Source organism: Ammospiza nelsoni, chromosome Z (assembly GCF_027579445.1).
Source record: "Ammospiza nelsoni isolate bAmmNel1 chromosome Z, bAmmNel1.pri, whole genome shotgun sequence".
Taxonomy (NCBI): Eukaryota; Metazoa; Chordata; class Aves; order Passeriformes; family Passerellidae; genus Ammospiza; species Ammospiza nelsoni.
This window is the reverse complement of record NC_080669.1, coordinates 6,369,336-6,392,119: the sequence shown is the minus strand read 5'-3', so window position 1 is coordinate 6,392,119 and position 22,784 is coordinate 6,369,336. Positions and strand designations below refer to the sequence as shown.

The 22,784-nt window shown below is 46.1% G+C and overlaps 1 pseudogene; it reads right to left on the bottom strand.

Annotated features, from left to right (window-relative positions):
* LOC132086438 (serine/threonine-protein kinase PAK 3-like) overlaps positions 1-15,452 on the bottom strand; it is a 52,401-nt pseudogene extending 36,949 nt beyond the window's left edge.
* Between the last annotated feature and the right edge of the window lie 7,332 nt (positions 15,453-22,784).

Below are 22,784 nucleotides of genomic sequence, written 5' to 3'. Positions count from 1 at the left end.
ATCAAAATGTCATCCAGTGCTGCAAAAGGGGCAGGAAAAGCTGTGCAGAAGCATCTTTGCTTGCTGGAAATAGAGAAAATTATCAGGGCAAACCTCTCCTAGCCAACCAACAAGCCAACAAGGCACAAGATGGAAGTGTCACCCACTCCAGTGTCTAAAGCACTTGGATACAATGAGAGGATGTTTAGTAGAGAAATGGCCCATGTGGTGAGCACTGTTGTGTAGGGATGGATGAAGATCCCTTGTGTGCCTCCTGTTGTACGAGAAAAAGCTCCCTCAGCACCTCCTCACTGGGCTTGTGCTCCACAACGTTGCCCAGCTCCCCTGTCCTTCTGTGCACACACTGCAGCTCCTCCATGACTTTCTGCTTCCTAGGGCCCACAACTGCACACAGCACTCCAGCTGTGGCCGCAGCGTTGCCCAGCACAGGGCCACGCTCACTGCCCTGCTCCTGCTGCCCCACTGCTGCTGGCACAGGCCACCACGCCCTTGGCCTTCTTGGACACCTGGTCCCAGGCTGGCTCTTGTTCAGCTGATCTTCTACCACACCCCTGGGGCCTTCTGACAATCGCAGCTCCCCAGGCACAGATTTGACCCTTTGAATTTAAACACAGCATCAGCCATTTCAAGATGGCCTTCTTGTTTTGAGCAAGAGCAGAAAGCAGTCAAAGACTTACAGCTTCACCCGGACTCCAGGCCCCAAGGCAATTGCCAAAGCTGCAGACTTCATCACTAACTGCAACAGCAGAACCTTGCCCCTTATGCTTTCTTGCCTCACCAGGAGGCTTCATATCTACTCACTTTCTTTGTTTGGCAACATAGGATAAGAATAGAACCTACAGCTTCATAGACAACACAACCATTTCCTTGAAGCTTATCAAAAACCAAAAGACATCTGCCCCAAAAGACTTCGTAGAACTGAAGAATTACTAACGAATTTTTGCAGAGCAGTCTCACAAGCCAAACACATCATTCCGAAAGGGGAAAACAAAGAACAAAGGTCTGTGACCTCCAGCACTACCACGTGTGCCCTCGGCCATAGCACTGCAGAAGCCCAGGGATGGAGCTTCCCTGAGCTAAGCAGCCAGATGCTCTCCCAGAGGCATCAGCCCTTTGGGGCCTCAACATCACAGGTCAAAGGCCAAGTTCTGTTGTTGCTGCCTGCAGGAAATTCCTAGCTCCTGGCAGGACTCTAGCACTCAGCAACCTCAGCCAGCAACAGGAAGTGCTGGCTGCTCTGAAACTTGCACCTCTGCCTTGCTCTAATGACAGCACCATCCAGAACTGGCACTTAGAGGCTCGAGATATCCAGGCTCTGGTGTGGGCAATGATGGAGTCTGTCGTTCATCTGCCTCAATTTGCTGCTCTCGGGCTTCTTCTCCAGGAGCAGCGGTAGCCAGGAGAGAGACGGCTGTTGGTTCTGTCAGATGTGGCAAAAGAGAAGCATGAGGCACAGACCATGACCTATCATTCAGAACCTCATTTCTTTTCAGATCTATCACCACATCTTCTAAGGAGAAATCAGAACACTTCGTAGTGATATAGGGATTCTTACACCCACTGACCAAATAAAAATGGGCCAATTGAACAGAAGTCTAGATGGATAGAAGGCTGAATTTCTCCCTGAATGCTATCAGCAAGAAATGTTGTATCGGTAAAACAGAGGTTTTAGTTCCTAATACCACTGGGTTGGATAAGTAGGAAGGACAGACCAACTCCTTTACTACTGCTGATGCAGATGTGGAATACCCTAACTTGAGAGCATTCGCATCCAGTGCTCAAAAGGATAGGAAATGTTGTGTGGAAGCATCTTGGCTTGCTGGAAAAGGAGAAAATGAACAGGGCGTTCCTCACCTAGAAAACCAACAAGCCAACACGGCACAAGATGGAAGTCCCACCCCCTCCAGTGTGTAAAGCCCTTTGTTGCAGTGAGAGCAGGTTTAATAGGGAAAGAGCCTTTGTGCTGGGCAGTGCGTTGTAGCGATCGGTGAAAGTCTGCCTGAAGGTCCGTCAGGACGCTCCCATTGTCCAGACTAAAGCTCCCTCAGCACCTTGTCACTGGGCTTGTGCTCCACCCCTTGCCCAGCTCCTGTGTCCTTCTGTGCACACGCTGCAGCCCCTCCATGACTTTCTGCTTCCCAGGGCCCACAACTGCACACAGCACTCCAGCTGTGGCCGCAGTGCTCCCCAGCACAGGGCCACGCTCACTGCCCTGCTCCTGCTGCCCCACTGCTGCTGACACAGCCCACCATGCCCTTGGCCTTCTTGGACACCTGGTTCCAGGCTGGCTCTTGTTCAGCTGATCTTCTACCACCCCCTTGGGGCCTTTTGACTCACACAGTTCCCCAGCCACAAATTTTCCCAGTTGACTTTTAATAAGACATCAACCATTGGTAGATGGCTTTCCTCTTCTAAGCAAAAGACAAAGCAGTCAAGGACTTGCAGTTTCATCCCCACTCCAGCTTCAAAGGTACTTGCCAAAGCTGTAGAATTCATCTCTAAATGCAAGAACCGAAGCTTGCCCCTTCTGATTTTTTGCCTCACCAGGTGGCTCCATTCCTGCTCACTTTCTTTCTTTGGCAACTCGGGGTAATAATGGCTCCCCCAGAGTTTCATGGAAAAAAGACCAACTCATTGCACCTTATCAAAAGCCAAAAAACACCTGGACCAAAATGACTTTGTAGAACTGAAGAAGAACTCCAGAAAAATCCAGACCAGTTTCACATGCCATTGGCCATAGTGCAGCACAAGCCAAGAGGCAGAGTTTCCATAAGCCAAGCAGCCACATGCTCTCCCAGAGGCACCAGCCCATTGGAGCCTCAACATCACAGGTCAAAGGCCAAGTTCTGCTGTCGCTGCCTGCAGGAAATCCCTAGCTCCTGGCAGCACTCCAGCACTCAGCATCCTCTGCCAGCAACAGGAAGTGCTGGCTGCTCCAAAAGTTGCACCTCTGCCTTGCTCTAAAGACAGCACAACACACAAACGGCACTTGCAGGCTCAGGATATCCGGACTCTGGTGTGGGCAATGATGGAGTGTGGCGTTCATCTGCCTCAATTTGCTCCTCTTTGGCCTCTTCTCCAGGAGCAGCGGGAGCCAGGGGAGAGACAGCTGTTGGTTCTGTCACCTGTAGCAAGAGAGAAGCATGAGGCACAGGCCATGACCTATCATTTAGAACCTCATTTCTTTTCAGATCTACCTCAACATCTTCTAAGGAGATATCAGAACATTTCATAGTGACATATGGATTCTAAATCCCACCGACCAATGTATAATGGGCCAATTCAACAGAACTCTAGATGGATATGCGGTTCATATTCCTCCTTGACTGCTATCAACAAGCAATGCTATCTCTGTAAATTGCTGGTTTTTGTTCTTGAAAGCTCTTAAATGGAAAAGGAGGAAACGATTGCAACGCCTTTGCTACTGCTGCTGCAGTCATGGAAAACTCCAACTACATCACAATCTCATCCATGGTGGGAAAGGGACCGGAAACGTTATTCAGAAATATCTTTGCATGCTGGTAAAGAAGAAAATGAACACGGCAAACCTCACCTAGAAAACCAACAACCCACAAGGGAACAAGTCACAAGATTCAAGTGTCCCCCCCTCCAGTGTCGAAAGTACTTGGTTTTACCAAGAGCATGTTTAGTAGGGACCGCTGAGCACTGTCACATAATGATTGATGGAAGTCTGCGTGAAGGTCCCTCAAGAGACTTCAATTTTCCAGACTAAAGGTCCCTCAGCACCTCCTCACTGGCCTTGTTCTCCACTCCCTTGCCCAGCTCCTGTGTGCTTTTGTGAAAACACTTTAGCCACTCCATGACTTTCTGCTTCCCAGGCCCACAGCTGCACACAGCACTCCAGCTGTGGGTGCAGCACTGCCCAGCACAGGGCCACGCTCACTGCCCTGCTCCTGCTGCCCCACTGCTGCTGACACAGGCCACCATGCCATTGGCCTTCTTGGACACCTGGTCCCAGGCTGGCTCTTGTTCAGCTCATCTTCTACCAAACCCCTGGGGCCTTCTGACCCACACAGCTCTCCAGTCACAGAGTTGAACATTTTCCTTCAAATAGAGCATCCACTCTTGCAAGATGGCCTTCATGTTCTGAGCAACAGCAGAAAGCTGTCAAGGACTTGTGTCTTCACACTCACTCCAAGCCCCAAGCCACTTGGTAAAGGGGCAGACTTCCCCACTAAATGCATCAACAGAAACTTGCCCCTTCTGCTTTCTTGCCTCGCTTGGAGGCTTCATAACTAGTCACTTTCTTTCTTTGGAAACATGGAAAGGGAATGGCCCCACACAGCATCATGAACATAATAACAATCTCTTTGAATCTTATCAAAAGCCAAAAGACAACTGGGCAATAAGACTTTGTAGAACTTAAGAATAACTGAAGAAAACTGCAGAGCAGTCCCAGAGGTGAAACACACCTTGCCAAAAGGGAAAACAAACAAACAAAGCCCTGTTACCTTTAGCACTACAATGCGTGCCCTCGGCCACAGCGCTGCAGAAGCCCAGAGATGGAGCTTCCCTGAGCCAATGATCCAGATGCTCTCCGACATGGCACCAGCCCTTTGGGGCCTCAACATCACACGTCAAAGGCCAAGTTCTGCTGACGCTGCCTGCAGGATATCCCGAGCTCCGGCACTCAGCATCCTCAGCCAGCAATACGAAGTGCTGGCTGCTCCAAAAGTTGCACCTCTGCCTTGCACTAAAGACAGCACCACACACAACTAGCACTTACAGGCTCAGGATATCCAGGCTCTGGCGTGACCAATGATGGAGTGTGGCGTTCATCCGCCTCAATTTGCTTCTCTTGGGATTCTTCTTCAGGAGCAGAGGGAGCCAGGGGAGAGATGGCTGTTGGTTCTGTCCTCTGTGGCAAGAGAGAAACATGAGGGACAGGCTGTCACCTATCATTTAGATCCTCATTTCTTTTCACATTTACCACCACATCTTTTAAGGAAAAATCAGGAACTTTGATAGCAATGGAATACCAATTGAAATGCACTGCAAGTTGCTCTCATTTGAATACTTCACCCTGCCTCTTATCTGGTAACAATGTTATTTTTGTAACACCTTGCTTCTAGTTCTTTAAAGTTCTGAAATGGAAAAGCGGGGAATTAGGCAGTGATTCCTTTGTTTGTGATGCTGCAGTCATCAAAATGGATTTTTTTCTGGCCTATCCAGCTGGCCCTCTACTCTCTACTGCCACTGGCCAAGCTCTGAGCTTGCTCTAAAATTCTTCAGCACCCCAATATGAAATCTCTCTTTCTCACTCACCTCATGAGCAGCATCTCTGAATGTACGCCTCACATGACCTGTAGTGGGGAAGAGAAAATAAACCAGATGCTGTGAGAAAACTGCTTGGGCTGCTGAATCCCACAGAACAAGTCAACCCAAACAGAGATGACTTCCCGTTTCACAACTTCCCTCCAAAAGACACATTTCATTCACAGCCAGCAAGAGATCAGGACAATACTCATGATTGTGCCTACACTTTGGCCTGTTTTGCCAGAGAATGAATACAAACATGATCAAGAAAATGCATATTGTTCTTTAAAACTTGGTGCTCCTGTTCTAACAAACACATCAAGCACCTTTTTTTATCCTCTCCCTCAGGTCCTTGTTTTAAAAAATCATGCACTAATTCTCATTAATTCTCTTGCTGGAAACAGTTGCCCAGAAAAGCTTCCCCAAAATCCCCCTGAGCTGTGGCACTTCCATTGTGAAACAGCAGAGCAGCAGCTCCAGGGTTCTGGAGTAGACACTCACTGCTTTGGAATTTGCATTTCCTTGCAAAGGGAACCACTGTTTTAGCACTCAGTAAAAGATCAAGTTAGACAATTAAATCCTTTCATGAGAAAATTTAGAAAGAAAGAAGCTTTTCCTGAATTCTGGGAACAACTGCAGAGTTTTTAGAAGGCCCACCAAGGAGGTCTCCCATTCTACATTTTCAAAGGTGTCTTCCAATTCCAGTAAACTGAGGAAATGACAGACTCTGCTGCCACAAACTCTCCTGTGGAGGGAACTGAAGCCCTGCAGGTTCCCTTGCAAATGCTGCCCCTGTGGCTACAGACGCCCCCTTTTAAGCTGAACGACTTGAAAGGACGTTTACCAAACTAGTGGCATTCTAATGTTCTTCCTGTTTCAAAATCAGAGACCCAGTCACTGAGAAAGACCAGGAAGACATACAAAAGCCAAGATAGATTACACCCAGGGAAAACCTCTACTTACATGCCAGGTGAGTGAGATAATAGCCGGAATAATAAACTGCATAAGCAGCGAAAAATGCAGCCTTGAGTTCCTCCATCCCTGTGGCACTGGTCTACAACTCTGCTGACTCTGCTCACACAGTCAGAAATAAAAGTCTCTCGTCAGTGCACGGCTACCCCCAACAAATGCCTTAACCAGCAGGATGTGCCTGCTCTCAGCAAGACCTACAGCTGCTCTGACACTCAGGCCTTCTGTGCACCAAGGCAACCTTCTGATGTCACTATGACGATGTAGAAACCATGCCCTGACATCACAAAGCAATGTTCTATGTTTCTCTGTGAATTTATGCCAAGCAATAACCAACTACAGCAAACACAAAATAGCCTGCAAAGTTCTCCTCTGTCAAAAAGCAGCAAAAATTCCTGTCATGGGGCCAAACCCTGTTGTTCAAGGGATCCAAGAGGAACTCCAAGACTGCACAAAGCACCTACAGCCTGGACCCCAATTGAGCACTCAGATAGGACCCAAGCAAAGGAAACCAGACCAAGAAAATGGCCCACAGCATTGCACAGAACCAGGAGAGAAGCCACTGCTGGCATAACAGCTGAAATCATTCCTAAAAAAATCTCCCCACATATTTGCAAATTATTGGACATGCCCAGGGCTCTGGTGCATGTACATCTCTGCCTTTATTCCTCTTTGGAAGCAGTCAAACTGGCAGCATCTGCCTGCATGCAGGAGCTGCTCCAGGCTGGGAACGCGACTGGCGGTGCTGATTTCCAGAGGCTTCTGTGTGCCAGGGGAAGCCAAGGCAGGAGCGGGTTGAACGGTGCTGCTGCTGCTGCTGCTCTGTGCCAGAGAGTGCCGGCTGGGCAGGCCACGGTGCCCACTGCGCTGCGGGCTCTTTCTCCTGCCAGAGCTGGGCACACCTGGAACAAGGCATGACAACTGGTGGGCAAGCCAAGGGGTTTCTGGGGCTGCTCTGCTCTGCACACACCCAGGACACCTTGGCTCCCAAAAAAGGTCCACCAGAGGAAAACATAAGGTGAAAATGTTTCATTTTGACCTTTCTTACCTGCTAACAGAAGTTGCCAAAATGAAAGTTTCCAAGCAGGGCCCAATCCCTGCTGCCAGCTCAGGGTTAGAAAAGTGGCATTACTGTATTTTAGTATTCGGTGCATAGGGAATCACCTCTCTGACATATGTACACCCAGCAATCTCGCTTACTACTTTGTAACCATGGAATTAAGATATATTCAATACTTTGTGGAAACTCACAGGCTAAACATTACCCCAATTTATCACACACATTTCTATCACTTCTCAGAATTTATTGACATCAGAGCAGGAGTGTACTGTAGGTCCTTGGTGGTCACTGTCACAGGTTCAGGAGGAGACCCATGCACAAAAGAACCTAAGCCACAATCGGGCCTGCAAAGCAAATAATACATACCGACCCCTGGATTCCCAAAAATCTGCTGAGCCAGAGAAGGAGATGGATTGTGGTGCTTGGCAGCAGGGGCAGGTAGGCAGTGCACTTCCAGGACATCCCTTGGATCAAAATGCTGTGCATCTCATCCTTCTCACCCCTCCACCCCAGAACCAGGCCCTGTATCTCCTGTTCAGGAGTGGAATTTTCCCAGTGACAGCATCAGCCCACACATGGCCGGTGTGTGAGATGAGGCCATGATGGCTCAGCATACCGACTCCCTGCCACCAAGGGCTCCATTATGCACTGCTCCCCTTTCAAAGCTTGACTGCCCACCGATTGACCAATACATTGTTTCTCTTTCAAGGCTGTCTGGCTTGACTATATCATGCTTGTATCCCCAGTCATCTGTCCTGGTTTTGCTGAATAATAAGTTTTGCACCTTTGAGACTTGTTCCAAGAGTGAAGTGGCGGGGGGAAGAAGTTTGGAGTTTAATTCAGAAACTGCAATCACTCCTCCACATTCCTGCTCCTGCACTGTGATGTCTGCGGATGGACAGACAGCAGGACAGAGTTCGCCTTCATTTTAGTTAGTTTTAGCTAGCTGAGACAAAGAAGTTCTCTGGACTGTGGGGCTTTTTTCCATTTTCTTTGGACCTGTTTAGACCTTCTCCAGACTGAACACCAGAAGAGCACTGGCACCTCACACCTTTGACCCACCAAGCCGGGCCTGGCCGCAGCATTTCCAGCGCCACAGGGACTGACAGGAGACTGAGTGAGCTGAGCCACAGCCCACGGAGGAGACTTTCTGAGTTTGTCTCTCTTTTGGAGTGGCAAGAGGTTCTATTGTTTAATATTGTTTAGGTTTTATTGCTTAATAAACAGTTTTTTCCACTCTCCTCCAAGGAGGTATTTTTTCCCAAACCGGTTGCGAGAGGTGCCAATTGAATCTGCTTTCTAGAGGAACCCCTTCGTGGGTTCACTCCCAAATTTGCCCTCAACCACAACAAAAGGTCAAGTTCCCACCTGTTAAACAAGATACTTTTCTTCATTACCTTGTTAACCTGCTCAAACATCGAATATGGCAGGGCCTTGGACACAGTTGTTTGAGAAATATTCCCATTCCTCAAATTCTCCTTTACTAATCAAGAGCATCCAAAAAACACTTTCTTCCTTTGAATGCATTCCACCTACCTTCTTAGAAGGACCATTCTCTTAATTCTCAGGGTTAAGATAGACACTTGCACACATTAGGCAATGCAATGGGGGAAGGCAACTTGGACACATTAAGCACTGCCGGTTAAAGCCCAAGGAATTCACAAGACTAGGCCCCATATGTTACACTTTAACATTTTCCCAACATCTCTTCTTCCTACTCTGAAAATCAAAACACAAGCATTTTGCCAAGAAGTCCTGCAAGTGCTTTTGCTGACTGATGAAACATTGCATCTTTCTTTCTGAAACGAACAAAAAACCCCACAAATTGCCTACTGCAACCCTTCTGCTCCCTTCCTAATCAGTTCACTACTCAAGCAAAATCCTCAGGCACATCCCGGATTCCCTCTCTCCCAGCAGCTCAGAGCTGCATTGCACAGCGCTTGCTGTGTGCCAGAGAGCACAAAGCAGGCTGGCCTAGTGGGCCTGAATATTTCTGCCAAACACTCTGCATCTCACACCTTTGCTCTGGCTCAGTGCAGAACTGCAGGATTGCAGGCGCTTCCTCCCAGAGCTGCGTGAGGCGCTGGCTCCTGCAGATGTGCCCTGCCAAGCTGTCCCTGCCTCACGCTGGCCTCGCTTGCCCTGGCACAAGAGCCGGGCCTGAAGGAGGCTGCCCTGTGCTCCAGCCTGCCGAGCAGCCCGGCTCCCTGCCCCGGTGCCCAGAGTGCTGCACACACTGCTGACCTTTGCCAGGAGTTGCAGGGCAGCCGGCAGAAGAGGAGGAATCCTCAGGCAGCCCAGCAACCCTTGGCTGCCCTGGGCCTTTCTCTGCTCCTGGGCACACTGCAGACAGCCAATGCCTCCAGGCTGGGCTGTGCCCAGCACGGCTGCGCTTCCCCTCGGCAGCAGCCAGCTGCCACCTGGGCTCTGAGAGCGGAGGATTCGCCCGCTCCCACGAACAGGCACCCAGGGCCCGGCTGCTGCCTCTTGCAGCTCCAAGGGCCTCCTTCCAGCCTGCCTCTGCCGGGGCTCAGACTGCTCCGGCCTCTGCCGGCGCTCTGCTGGGGCTCCACCCCGGCCAAGGCCGGGCCCGCTCTCACCTCCCAGGCGCTGACAGCTCTGCACCACAGGAGACCTTCCCGAGCACCCTCTCTGACCTTTCTGCTTTCTCACTTGAGCAAGGCTCTCATTCCGCCAAAGACATTGCACTTAGGGATTCAAATCCAAGCGACAGGAACCCAAATGCTCTTGAGTCACAACTCAATGCCTGAATCCACACAGGGTGTTTGGCCTGCCCCATTCTTCCTTTGCTTTTTCCTGCAAATGCCATTGCCCTTACTGCCTCAACTAGAAATATCACAGCTAGGCAAAAACCTGCCAGTGGGTCCTATTCCAAAGGCAGTGTGCTCTGGGGAGGATGAATGAAGAAGATCCTTCCCCACTTTCAAGACACACCAAAGAAAGCCATAAATGTCACTTTACACATTTAAGAGACAACTGATAGCTCAGAAGGAAATGCTGAGCTTATTCACAGGGTGAGAAATAATGAAATCTTCCAGATGAGTTGAAGTTCCTGACAATTTATTGATTTACAGTCCTACTCTATAATCCTACTCTAAGCTAGTTATGGAGTAAATGGTCCTGATGTCATTATCACAGTGTTAACGTCTCCTTCCTCCTCTTCACTGAAATGATGAATGGCACCAGGAATGAAGCAGGCTCAGCTGATGTTACAAATGGATGCTGCTCACAAATAAAAACCAAAGCAGTAAAAAACAGTGAAGCATGATTTTCAAAGCTCAAGTGCTTCACAGGCAGGCTCCATCAGGATTCCTCTACTTCCTAGAAAGATGTAGAATAAGCATAGACAGGACAATCTGCACCTTCATCTTCATGTGCAGGATCTTGCCATCACAGGTGAACCGGGCCCAGAAAAACACTCACCCATTTGTTCTTGTTGCTTCATCTTGTTGGGATTTTTGCCCTGCCAGTGCTCTAGAAATTGTGCTTTCTGTCCCTGGGGTTTCTTCCTCTCAGGAAACTCAGGGCAACAAACAAAAACAAAACAAGGCAACAGAAACAGTCAAAAAACAGAGTACCTCTCTGTGGGAATCGTCAAATCTAAGAGTTTTGAGAAAGCTGCAAAAGGCAGGCCTCAGAGACAGCAGAACTCTGAGTAGAGCTAACCAGTGTCGCCTGCAGGGCGCTATTTACAAATCACAAACAGAAGGGGACTGCTGTGGAATGTGCTTTGAGCTGTTTTATTTTTCATCAGTCCCATTACATGATTATTGCTATTGGAAGATGCCATCAGCTCACATCCCAGGCAGCAGACAAAGAATTTCATGCCACAACTTACTTTATAAGTTTCTTGACCAATCACACAAAGCAAAAGCATACTGACAGTAGTTCTATCTAATCACCATAAGCACGTATACTTTTGGTTAAAAACATGCTTGCTTATTTCGAATACAACACCTACTTGTAATCCTTAAAACGCAATGCACAGAGCTCTCTTATTAAGCTTCAACCTTCCTAATATCTTGCTAGATAAACTTTTCAGTAGCTTAGAGAGTTATTCTAGACAAGCATTAATACACAGACCATTGTTTGTCCTTGTTTTTCTACAGTTTAAATAATTTTTCTGCTGACCTATCTCATGGCTGCTGCTTAGCTCTAATCACAGTTCTACCGTATATGAGGCCTGCCTTTTGCAGCTTTCCCAAAACCCTCTAATTTTGTGGATTCCCACAAAGCAGTAGCCATCAGATTTGTCTGCAGAAACCTATATAAAAAGTAGAAAAGAAATTACAAATAAAACAATGGTTTGTGTATTAACATTTGGCTAGAATAATTCCTTAAGCTTCAGAAAAGTATATCTAGCAAGATATGAGGAATTCTAAGCTTAATAATAGAGCTCTGCGCATTGTGTTTTAAGGCTTACAAGGAGGTATTGTATTCAAAGATATGGAAACCCAGGGCACCAGGAATATTTCTCTGTCTGCTCTGGGGTGCCCTGATCCCCAGAGGAGCACTGACTTGGACCCTCATTCATGGAGAAAGTTGCCAAGATTTCAAGATAGACTAGAATCAACAAAAGTGTGGAATAGATTCTAGAGAGCAGTCTAGGTGTGTCACTTGGTGAGAAATTTAGATTTGGGATTTTTAGGATGTTGTGGATGGAAGCAAGATGGAGGGCACAGGGTGTCATCCTGGGTTTCTTCTTCATGCTTCTTCTTCCTTCTTCTTCATGGGTTTGGGTGGCATTTTGTAATTGGGGGCAGAAAAGTCTGCATTGCAAGGTCTTTGGGATCAGTTTTTGGGTTGAAAGGGAAAATATTCTAGGCATCAGTTCTTAATTGGATAGTTTAGTCTTAAAAGACTTTATAACAAGAGATTGTTAGCCATATTTGCCTTCTGAAGAAAAGCTGCCGAACTCACAGTAGTGAGACTGTTTTACTGATAAGAAATAATAAACACCTGAGTGTGAACATGAGCTACTGTCTCAAGTGCCTTCAATCCAGACCCAGAGAAACCAACAACTGGAACTGTCACAGAAATAAGCAAGCATTGTTTTAACAAAAGGGATGTCTGCTTGTAGTGGTTGGATAGAACTACTGTCAATATGCTCTTGCTTTGTGTGATTAGTCAAAAAACTTTTGAAGTAAGTTATAACATTAAGTTCTTTGTCTGCTGCTGGGGATAAGAGCTGCTGGCATCTTCCCATTGTCATAACCATGGAATGAGACTGATGCGAGAAAACAAACAGCTCGAGGCGCGTTCCTCAGCAGTCCCATCCCGTTCCTGATTTGGACACAGACCCCTGGCCAGCAATAGTGTATAGATGTTAAATTACATCTAGGATAAATGAATATGCATTATTTCGTTCATTTTGATATATTTTCATTTCATATAGATTTGATAAATTCCTCCAGCTTGGGAGAGTGAAGATGTACAGCAGTCCAAAACCTTCTGCCCACACAGCAGTCAGCCCCGAGTGTGTGCATGCACACCCACCCACGTTGCTTGCTCTTCTCAGCATCTCGGGGCTGCTCTTTGCACAGTATTGGGATGAATTTAACTCGACAAAGCCACGAGTGGGGTGTCTGGCTTGTCATGAACACTCATGTGGCAAGGCACAACACAGAGCTCACAAATCACACTACCACAGGCCCTTTCATTCCTGTTGGGCACTGAGGAACTCTTAAAAGCACCACAGACACACAAAAGAAGTGGGAAAAATTGGCATCATACTACTGCTGGTATTCTCCTGGAGGAAAATCTGTTTGGTTTCTTAAGTTCATAGCTTTCCAAAAACTAGGGGAAAAAACCTAGTGCTCAGCACCAGTAGCCCAATTGTGATTGATTTCCTTGGCTTGGCAAAACCTGGGGTCTTTACAGTGGACTCCATCCTTGGTTCAAATCACCTGCCCTCACCTGCAGACAAAAGCACCACCACCAGCAGCAGAAGCTACATCAGTCAATTTTCTCAAAAAGCTGTGTTAAATTTGGGAGAGGAAAGGAAAACATGTCTATCACTGAAGGGGTATGGGAGACAGACAAAGGTGATACAGAGACTCCATCATCAGAAGGCATGAAAAGGCACTTGGGTTTTAGAAATCTACAGTTCTTATATAAACAATGGTGGACCTAAGACCTGACTTGCCTTTAGGAATCTTCCTCTCACAATACTGGTGAACTATGAATAGCACACTCTTTAGAACCATATCTATAAACAACGCTTACAGAAAGAGAAATAATCATTGTTTTAATGTTTTAATTCTTTCCTCTAAGTTTCCCAGGCTTGTCTTGGGAGAAATTATGTCTGTTCTTTCTTCAACTGAACTAAGAATATCCACATTTAACTATGTAATTGACTGAATTTTTCTGCCTTTTCAAACAGGATATGATGATACTGGCCCCTTGTGTTTACAATTCTGCATCATGTTGTTTAATTGTCATTTCATGATTTCTTACAGTATTTGTTAATCAGCTTTTTTCTACTGGCACATTTCCTCCTTTATAGCCATGGCAATTCAGAAATTTGTTTTGCTCTCAGCAAATTTGCTGACAGACTGCAAATCGGACCTATGAGGATTTCAGTTTACCTAAATTTCAGTTTACTTGCAATGTTGAACAGCTACTGGGAATACCTCATGATGGCAGTCTATGTCATTTACAACACTTTCTGATACTTCACTGACAAATCAAGTGATACTGGTTCTGTTCTGCAAGCTGTAGCTGTGTTTGTCTTTTAAATCTGTAGGCTGTGACTAAAATAATCAGCATTAATTATTCAGCAACATAAAAGAAGTGATGAGTTTTCAAACACTATAAATCTAATCCATATAAAATACATTTTAAGTATAACTAAGATGAGCTAGACAAGCTCTTTTTATTGTTATCAAATGATTCTTTGAATCTTCAAGGGTCAATGTCTCTTGTCTCCATCATTTATGAGACCTTCATATTAGGTTCTTTACTGTATCTAGGAGATACTTTTTGCAACCCTACTGTTAACAATGCCTGATGTTTACCAGAGATAACATGACAATTTTATTTTTCTTAGACGACAATTAAAATTATTGTTTGTACATTCCTAAATCAAACTTCAGACTTGTCAATATTTTAACTGGTTCATTTTTCAAAGGACAGCAGTGTTTTTCCTCATGATTTTACTAAGAAAGAAGAGAACACGAGGATAGCAAAAACACAGATGAGAACTTGTTTCTGTATAGCATTTACTCAGCTAATACTTCATACCAAGTACATATATACATTACTTTTAGATAATAATGTAATTAACCAAGTTTACAAAGTGATGTAAAATAATTCTCGGGTCATTGCTTTAAATGATTTCCTCTCTTCCCTTCCTTTAACCTTTCCATTCCTGAGAGCCATGAGTAGTTGTGATAAAAATGTTCCAAGGTATCAATTAGTCCAATGGTTTACTGTCTTTAAAATAAAAATCAAAAGTAGATACATGCCTTGTTTCCCAGAAAAAGAGAACAAAAGAGAAATCTTCATTTTTATTCCTGGGCATTAATCAGATTTAATGGAAATATTGCACAGAATTAAATAGAAGTTGGATAAGATTTTAATCCAAAATACAGCCCTGCAATTGTCATCCTTACTAGTTTTAGCAAAGTGTCTTTATACTATAGGTACCTTAGAAAATAATTTGAAATATATTTCTATGAAAGCATGATGTTGTAAAACAACTACACTTTCTTAAGTTTGCCCTTTCTTCACACAGATGGATGTTACAAACATATAAAATTACAAAAATATATGTATGTATATATGTATATATATATATATATATATATATATATGTATCTGCTAAAGGAGAGAATGCATGCTTCTAAATGCTGAGCACTTCCTTTTGAAACATAGATGGTACTAAATGCAGACACAGTCTAAGAAATTAAAAATCCAGTATTTGCAGTGGGCCAACTAGTCCTGACGTCTTATAATTTCTATGATTTTGGCTCAAGTTTGCTTCCTGCAGTGGTTGGAGCTCAAGAAGCCAAAGAGAGCCTGCAGGACAGGTGACTGCACTGTGACTGCAGCCCCAGGAGGCGTCACCTTGGCGGCTCAGGAGCGGCTCCGCTGTCCATCCGCGATGTGCCCGCTGCTGCTGCATCCTGCGAGTCCTGGCAGCAGGAGCTGCTCCCTGCCGCTGGCCAGCTCTTCTGCCTGGAGTCCCTTCCCCTGCTGGCAGTACAAGCTCCCTCTTGCCTGCAGCCAAATGCGTGCCTGTGCCTTGGGCTGGCTTTGCCACGTCTCTTTTTCCAAGTGTTCGACTCCCAGGCTTCTGCCCCAGCCCAGGGACGTTTGTTGTTTCCATCCCCAGGTAGGTTTACATGGTGGACCATTGTGTCTTTACCTAAGAGGTGAATCATTAAGATTGTGGTGCTTTCCTGTACACAATGTCCTGTTAAGACCAAGAACAGGCTGCTCCTGCAGCTTGGTTTGTGCCTATTCCCACACCATTTATTCTACACTGCATGACTAAAGAAAATCTTTTTCCTTACTGAGTTTAGGCTATAGCTTAGTGAAAATATGTGTTAAAGGAGAATAAATGCCATAATCCCCATACATTTTTTCCCTCTCCTCCCCAGAGAGGGTGCTGCCTGAAGGGGTTCTAGAGATAGACCACAACTCTTAGACAAATAACCTGAGAAGGATGTTTCACAGAGAAGACATGTTTATTACCCACAGCTGGACAGACCTGTGAGCAATTGGGTGCCACGGCTTGTCATACACTCATCAGAGCTTCAGGATCAGTGAAGAAATAGGGACAAACATTGATGTGGTCACTCGTCATGAAAATGAGAAGTGCCCCAAAGCCAATATCAGTTTAAAAGGGAACTTAATTACAGATTGCTACAACTGCGCTGCTTAGACAGAGTGACCACTGTTACAGGATGGCTACAGAATGGCACAAGTCTGCTGACCCTATATATAAACAGAGAAGAATCCATTTCAGTTCACACAATCCCACAAGTATGGTACAGGTTACTAAGTGCTGCCTACATATATCTGTGTGTGTGTATGTATGTAAAGAACCAAACATGGACTGAATTATCTGCATATCCACAGAGCAGGAGTTCTGTGCTCCCAGAGTTTTCTCAGCAGGCCTCAGTGGAGTCCTGGAGTTTTCTCAGCAGGCCTTTGCAGTGAGTTCTGAGCCAATGTGGGGCTCTGCTGCCATCCCAAATCTGCACTTCCCTTGCCCAGCCTGAGTGCAAGTGGGGCACGTGCTGGGCATGGCTGGAGATTTTCATGGCCAAAATCCTCCAGCATTTACATCTGCCCATGGCTTTGGGTAGCACAAATCACAGAACATCCATCTCACTTGACAAATGATATTTCTTGCAGACTGCTAGAGCCACACTGCTGATCGACAAATACACGCTGTAGCTGCTGCTCTCTGTGAAGAGAGGTGTGGCTACAACTCACAAGAATCAATTTCAGTTGAAAAATGTCCTTTTTTTACAAATTGCTACACCCATGCTGACAAAATAGAAATCTCAATTTCTATATAGAAATTGAGAACTATAGAACTATAGCTCTATAGAAATCTCAATTTAGGTTAAAAACAGGAATTTATTACATTTTTACAACCAGTCCATGTAAAAATATACAAATACCAACTTCAGTTAACCAAACCTAATTTATTGCCAACCTCTACAACTCACTAAACAGAAAGATCAATTAGGTGTTTAACAACTTAATTTATTGCATATTACTACAAGTATACAGTCCATATAGAAATACAAAAATATGCATTCCCTCCCCAAGTAACCTTGTACCAAGAACTCTATGGATAGAATTATACAACTATCCCACTCCATGCATATTAAAATAGTACTAAATATATATATACAGAAAAAATATATAAATACATATATAACACAAACCTATCTAGAAATATACAAATATCACTATGCCAAACTAAATATCTACACAAATGCATCAATACAAATATACAGCTATACATCTGTATACATAGGTAAAAATAATTACACATAGAAATGGATCAATATACATGTAAAAACATAAAAATAGGCATGTATACCTATACAAATACCAATATATCTATTTAAAGGGCCATATATCTATGACTGCATCAAGAGACATAGATAGCAACAAAACTGTACACATAGGAAGTAGAACTAAAGACAGATATATCAACTTCCATATGCTATGTATATGTTTATATATGTTTGTTATTACATATATGTGTATATATGTACACTTAGATACATATATAAACATATATGTAATAACAAACGTATATAAACATATACATAGCATACATCCATAAATATGACATATAGAAATATGCCTGTACAAATAGCAGGCTACATATGTACATATCCATATAATAATCTCTGTCCTCATGTAAGTCCGTGTATCTTTAAACAGAGCTCCAACCAGAGGGATCCCAGCTGCCCCATCTTCAAAGCCTCCTTCTCGGGCTCCTCCTCCCGTGCAGAGCAGCTCTCCTGGACAGGAACAGCAGATGGGGCATCCGGCAAGCAAAGGGAACAGAGTGAGTATGGGGACGTTTCCCTTGGCAGCAGCTGCACTTCCATCAGGGAAGAGGAAATGTCAGAGCCTCCCCAGGAGGGTGGGAAAGAGAAAGCAGCCGAGCGGGCCAGGCTGTGGTGAGCGCAGTCGCAGCGGGACTGTCCCGCAGCTCCGGCAGCCCGGCAGAGCCGGCACAGCTCCCGGGCCCTGCCGGCACAGCTGCCTTGCCCAAGGGCAGCCCCTGTGCCAGCCGGGAGAGCTGCGCTGAGCGGCCCCAGCACGGGCAGGGCCCGCTCCTGCCCGCCGGGCAGTGCCCACGGCCACAGCCCAGGGCAGCCTCAGCCCCAGCCTGCCTCCCCGGGCCTGTGGCCTCAGCCGGGCTCTCTGCAGGCTGGCAGCAGCAGGTCCCCGTTCACTGCTCTTGCACTGGCCTTCAGCTCCTCCCTGCTGCCTCCCGTCAGTCTCCGGCTGTCCTCAAGGTTTTTCCTTGCAGTTGTGGCAAAAGTGAAGGCTCTGGAATTGCTTCCAAGCACAGCTGCAGTCCCTGCTGTACTCCCTGCTGGCCCCCTCCATCTTCTCAGCCCCGCCATGCTCTGGGTGAAGCCCCAGCCCCCTTCAGTTTCTTCAGCCCCTCACAGTCCTCTCACCCTCCTCAATCCCTTCTGAGCCATCCCGTCCCCTGAGACCCACCACTCCAACAGCCTGTGCCACTTCCCTGTCACCTCAGTGCCACCATAGGCCTCGGCTGCCCCACAGCCCTCAGCCCCAGCAGCAGCTCAGGGTCAGCTGCTTCGGCGCCACCGCCCCCTCAGCCCCCTCAGCCCCCTCTGTCTCACCGTCCTTCAGCAGCTCCTCAGGGGACAGTGCCTGGGGCCAGCGGCAGCTCCCACCGCTCCAGGGACAGCCGGGGCTGGAAGCGCTGCTCTGCCCGGCCTGGCCGCCAGCTCGGACCCAGCACAGGGACAGGGGACACAGGGGGTACCGGGGGAGGAAAAGTTTGTTTAAAAAACGTCTGGATGTGGCACTTCGTGCCATGATCTAGTTGAGGTGTTAGAACATGGGTTGGACTCGATGATCTTTAAGGTCTCTTCCAACCTAGAAATTCGCTGATTCTGAAAAAAGCAAGAGGTGAAAAAGGCAGCTGAGGGGGAAAAGAGGTAAAAATGCAGCCTAGGCCTACACGGCTCAACCTATGCATCTAAACTTCCACATACCTTTAACTAAAAACCTATGCACATTTCTAAATCTATATCTAAGCGCCCAAATGTAAGCATCTACATGTAAGCGTCTAAATGTAACTCTATAAATATATAAATTTAAATCTCAAAATCTGGAAATGTAACTAATTCTGTCCCATCTATAACAATATAGATCAATTTAACTGTATAGATGTATATATATGCACATACAAACACACCTCTATAAATCTGTACTATATGGATATAGAAATAGAATTGTAGAAATCTATAAATCTATGTGTACACTTAAGGATTCCACCTGCCTGATGCTCACAGGCTCTCCCTCTGATCCTTCTTCCCACGCAGGACAGCCCTCCTGGCAAGGCAGATCAGGTGGAAATCTGGGAAGCAAAGGGAACACTGGGTCAATATTGGCCTCTGTGCATCTGTCCCTTTGGAAGTAACTGTCCTTCTATCAAAGACAGTAAAAGATGGCTGGAAAGGCAGACTCTCACTTGATAATTTGAAGCCTGCTCTATTACCGTGCCTGAGTGTGCGCAGCTGGTGAGAGAGAGACGGTGAATCTTGTTTCTTGAATCAGAAGGCTGAATTTATTAATAAATGATATAATACATTATAGTTATACTAGAAAGAGTAAGGAGAGAGGTTTTGCCGAGCAGCTAGGCTAGCTAGCAAGAGATAGAAAAGAATCCACAACAAAGCTGTGGCCAAGGACTCAGTCCCCTGGCTTGCACTGGTGATTGGCCCTTAATTATAAACATAAAACATGAACCAATCACCAATCAAAATAGGTGCCCCTGTTGCATTCCCCAGCAGCTGATAATAATTGCTTACCTTGTCTTCGGAGGCCTCTGGCCTCCCGAAGACACAGAAATCTGAAAGAAAGGATTTCTGTGGAGAAATGTCTGCGACACTGCTCTTCAAATAGCCAGACTCCTTCCAAGTGTTCAAAACTGGAAGTTTTCAAAGTGTTCACTTCCCAAGTGTTCAAAACTTCTGAAGTTTTGAAGTATCCCAATAAACTCAAAGCCCTTTCAGTGCAAAGGGCCCCCATGAGAGCTTGAAACACAGACAGACCCAGCTGCCACAAAAAAGCCCAGCCTGGTTCTTTCTTTGTGCTGATAGAGAGACCTCAGTCCTCACTGAAATGGCTGAAGCTGAAGGTGCTGGGAGCTGAGTTATCAACTAGCACCGTTCCCTGCCATCTACAACCTGCCCTCTGCAGTGAGACACAGCTCCTCCAAAACAACCTCCAGCTCTGGGATGAACAGCTCTGTGACAAATGACCAGGTAATATTGACTTTGGCATTTATGTATTAGCTTATGCATGTTGTTAGTGATTATGAGTATTTAGAAATAGCATCAGTTATAACTTTTTTTAGCTGCTTGTAAAACTAATAGAATCTATCAGCTTAAGTGTGCACTGTGCTGCTCATAGAAACAGTAGTGTAATGAATATAATATCTATGGATCACTTATGGAAAACAATTGTGTGATGAGTGTATTGTGTTACAGACCCTAGCAAATCATAAGGAGGAAAAAAAGGCTTGTGTGTAACTAAAAACAGTGTAAGGCCATCCACTGATCAGCCTGTCCAAGTGATAAGAAAACCCTGACACCAACCAGAGCACCAGAGGACAATTAGAGAATACCATGTTAAATTTAAGGAGGACATACTAAATGCTTATCAGAGGATGTGAAAGCAGGAAGGAGACACAAGAAGAAATAAAATATATTGACCTGATGCACAGGACATCATGCAGTAAGCCTGAGTGAGTTTGAAGAAGTCAAACAGATGAGTTCCCAAAACATCAGAAAGTTCCTAAGAATGTTTGAATACAGCATGAAACACATGAATATGCTTGCATCTCAGCAATGTAACCCTATAAAGATAACACTGTCTCTATACACCCGGTGTTCTTTGGCTGTTGGCCAGGAGCACCCCAGTGCTGCAAATATTGTCTTTTTTTATCCTATTAGTATTAAACTTTTAAAAATTCTAAGCAGTGAATTCTGTTTTTCACATCTGGGAGGGAAAGAGCTCCCTACCAGGCCTGCAGGCTGCACCAGTTTTGCTCAAGAATGCAGACCCAAAGTGCTCTCTCTCTCTACTTTCGTTCTCTCTAATTTAAAGGAGTAATTTCAGTTTTTCCTTGAGGTACTGGATTTGTGACTAATGATTTCCTTGGCCTCAGAGCTTCTGCTGCTTGTATTTTTAATGTATCTCACTACACCTAATCAGCACAGTGGCACTACATGGATTTAATGCTTGGAGACAAAAAGCTCAGACTTCTACACTGACCTTTTGCTGGGCTTTTCCTCTCTTGCTTCAAGAGTCACTCAGTATTGCCTCCAGAGCACTGACATCCTGCAGCAAACTTATCCACGGATATCAGCACAAAACTGGGACACCTGGCTTGGTGACACAACTGCCACAAGGTCAGGTTTATTCCCTGCTCTCTTGCCCCAGCAGAGGACTCAGTGTCAGAGCCTCTGGAGAAGCGTGGAGGGCAGGGCTCAGGCAGGTTGTGCCCGTGCAGGATTTGAACTCAAGGCACCAGAAAGCACCAAGCCTGCAGACAGGAACTCAACCCTTCTCATCTCCCTCACTGCCAGAGGCAGGCTCAGAGCAGCCATCTCACCCCTCTCTAAACCAGTGAGGGCTCTGTCCCTACCAAGCTCCTCGGGCTCCTGGGAATTGTTCCTGCAGCTCTTGGTGCCAGGCAAAGCTCCCTCTGCTGCAGCTCTGCCCACAGGCTCCCCTCCTGAAGACTCAAGGGCAACAGTAATATTCCCCTTGAAAGAGAAAGAGAAAGGAAGAAATCCTTCTTACCACTTACACAAAACACCTGGTCCAACAACTCCATGGCTCACAGTTCATAATCTCTTGTTCCTAACAAGAACTCTGGGCCGCAAAGGCCTTCAACAGTCAAAAAGGTTTGACTTCTCAAACATAGTCCAAAAGCTGTCAAAGCTGGCAGTGTTGAACATGGGGGTGACACTGAAAACATGGAATGGCAGCTAAGGAGGAATCCTGCCAGCTCCTGGCACAGGGATGTGCCCCTTCCTCCACAGCCCTGAGCACAGCAGTCTCATCGAGGCTGCAGCTTGGCAGGGACAGCATGGGAACACACATCTCTTCCCACAGAGATGCCCAAGAGCAAGGGGACTGAGCTCTGCAACATGGACAGCAAGACTGGCCAGTTTGCCCAGCTGAGGATTTCCCAGATGGAAACTGGACTGCAGGCAACAGCTTACTGAGAGGACAAGAAAGCTGCAGCTGCAGCCCAGCCCCAGCCACGGCTCTGGGAGCGCCCACACGCACGGCAGGGCTCACACAGCAGCAGCAGCAGCCCAGCCCTTGCTTTGCCTTGGCCTTCCCACCCAAAAGAGGCACAGCCCACATCTGCTGCTGCAACAGATGCACCTCTGGCATGCCCCTCCCTGCCTGGGACACTTGGCCTTCAGTGCCACTTCTCCAAACACTCTTCTCTTCTTTCCCATCAAACAAAGCCTGTCGACGGAAGGAGACCAGGACATCAATTAGATCATCACAGGCCCAATTTTATTGATCAGTACAGCAGGTTAAATACAGTTCATAATGAGCTTCATACATATTGCAAAAGTTGAGCTCAGGATTGGTTAGTTACATATCAGCAACTACGCCTACTTCTGCATTCTTATGGTTATACTTTTGATACTTTCTACATATTCTCAGGAAGAATCTCTCTTCCCTATCC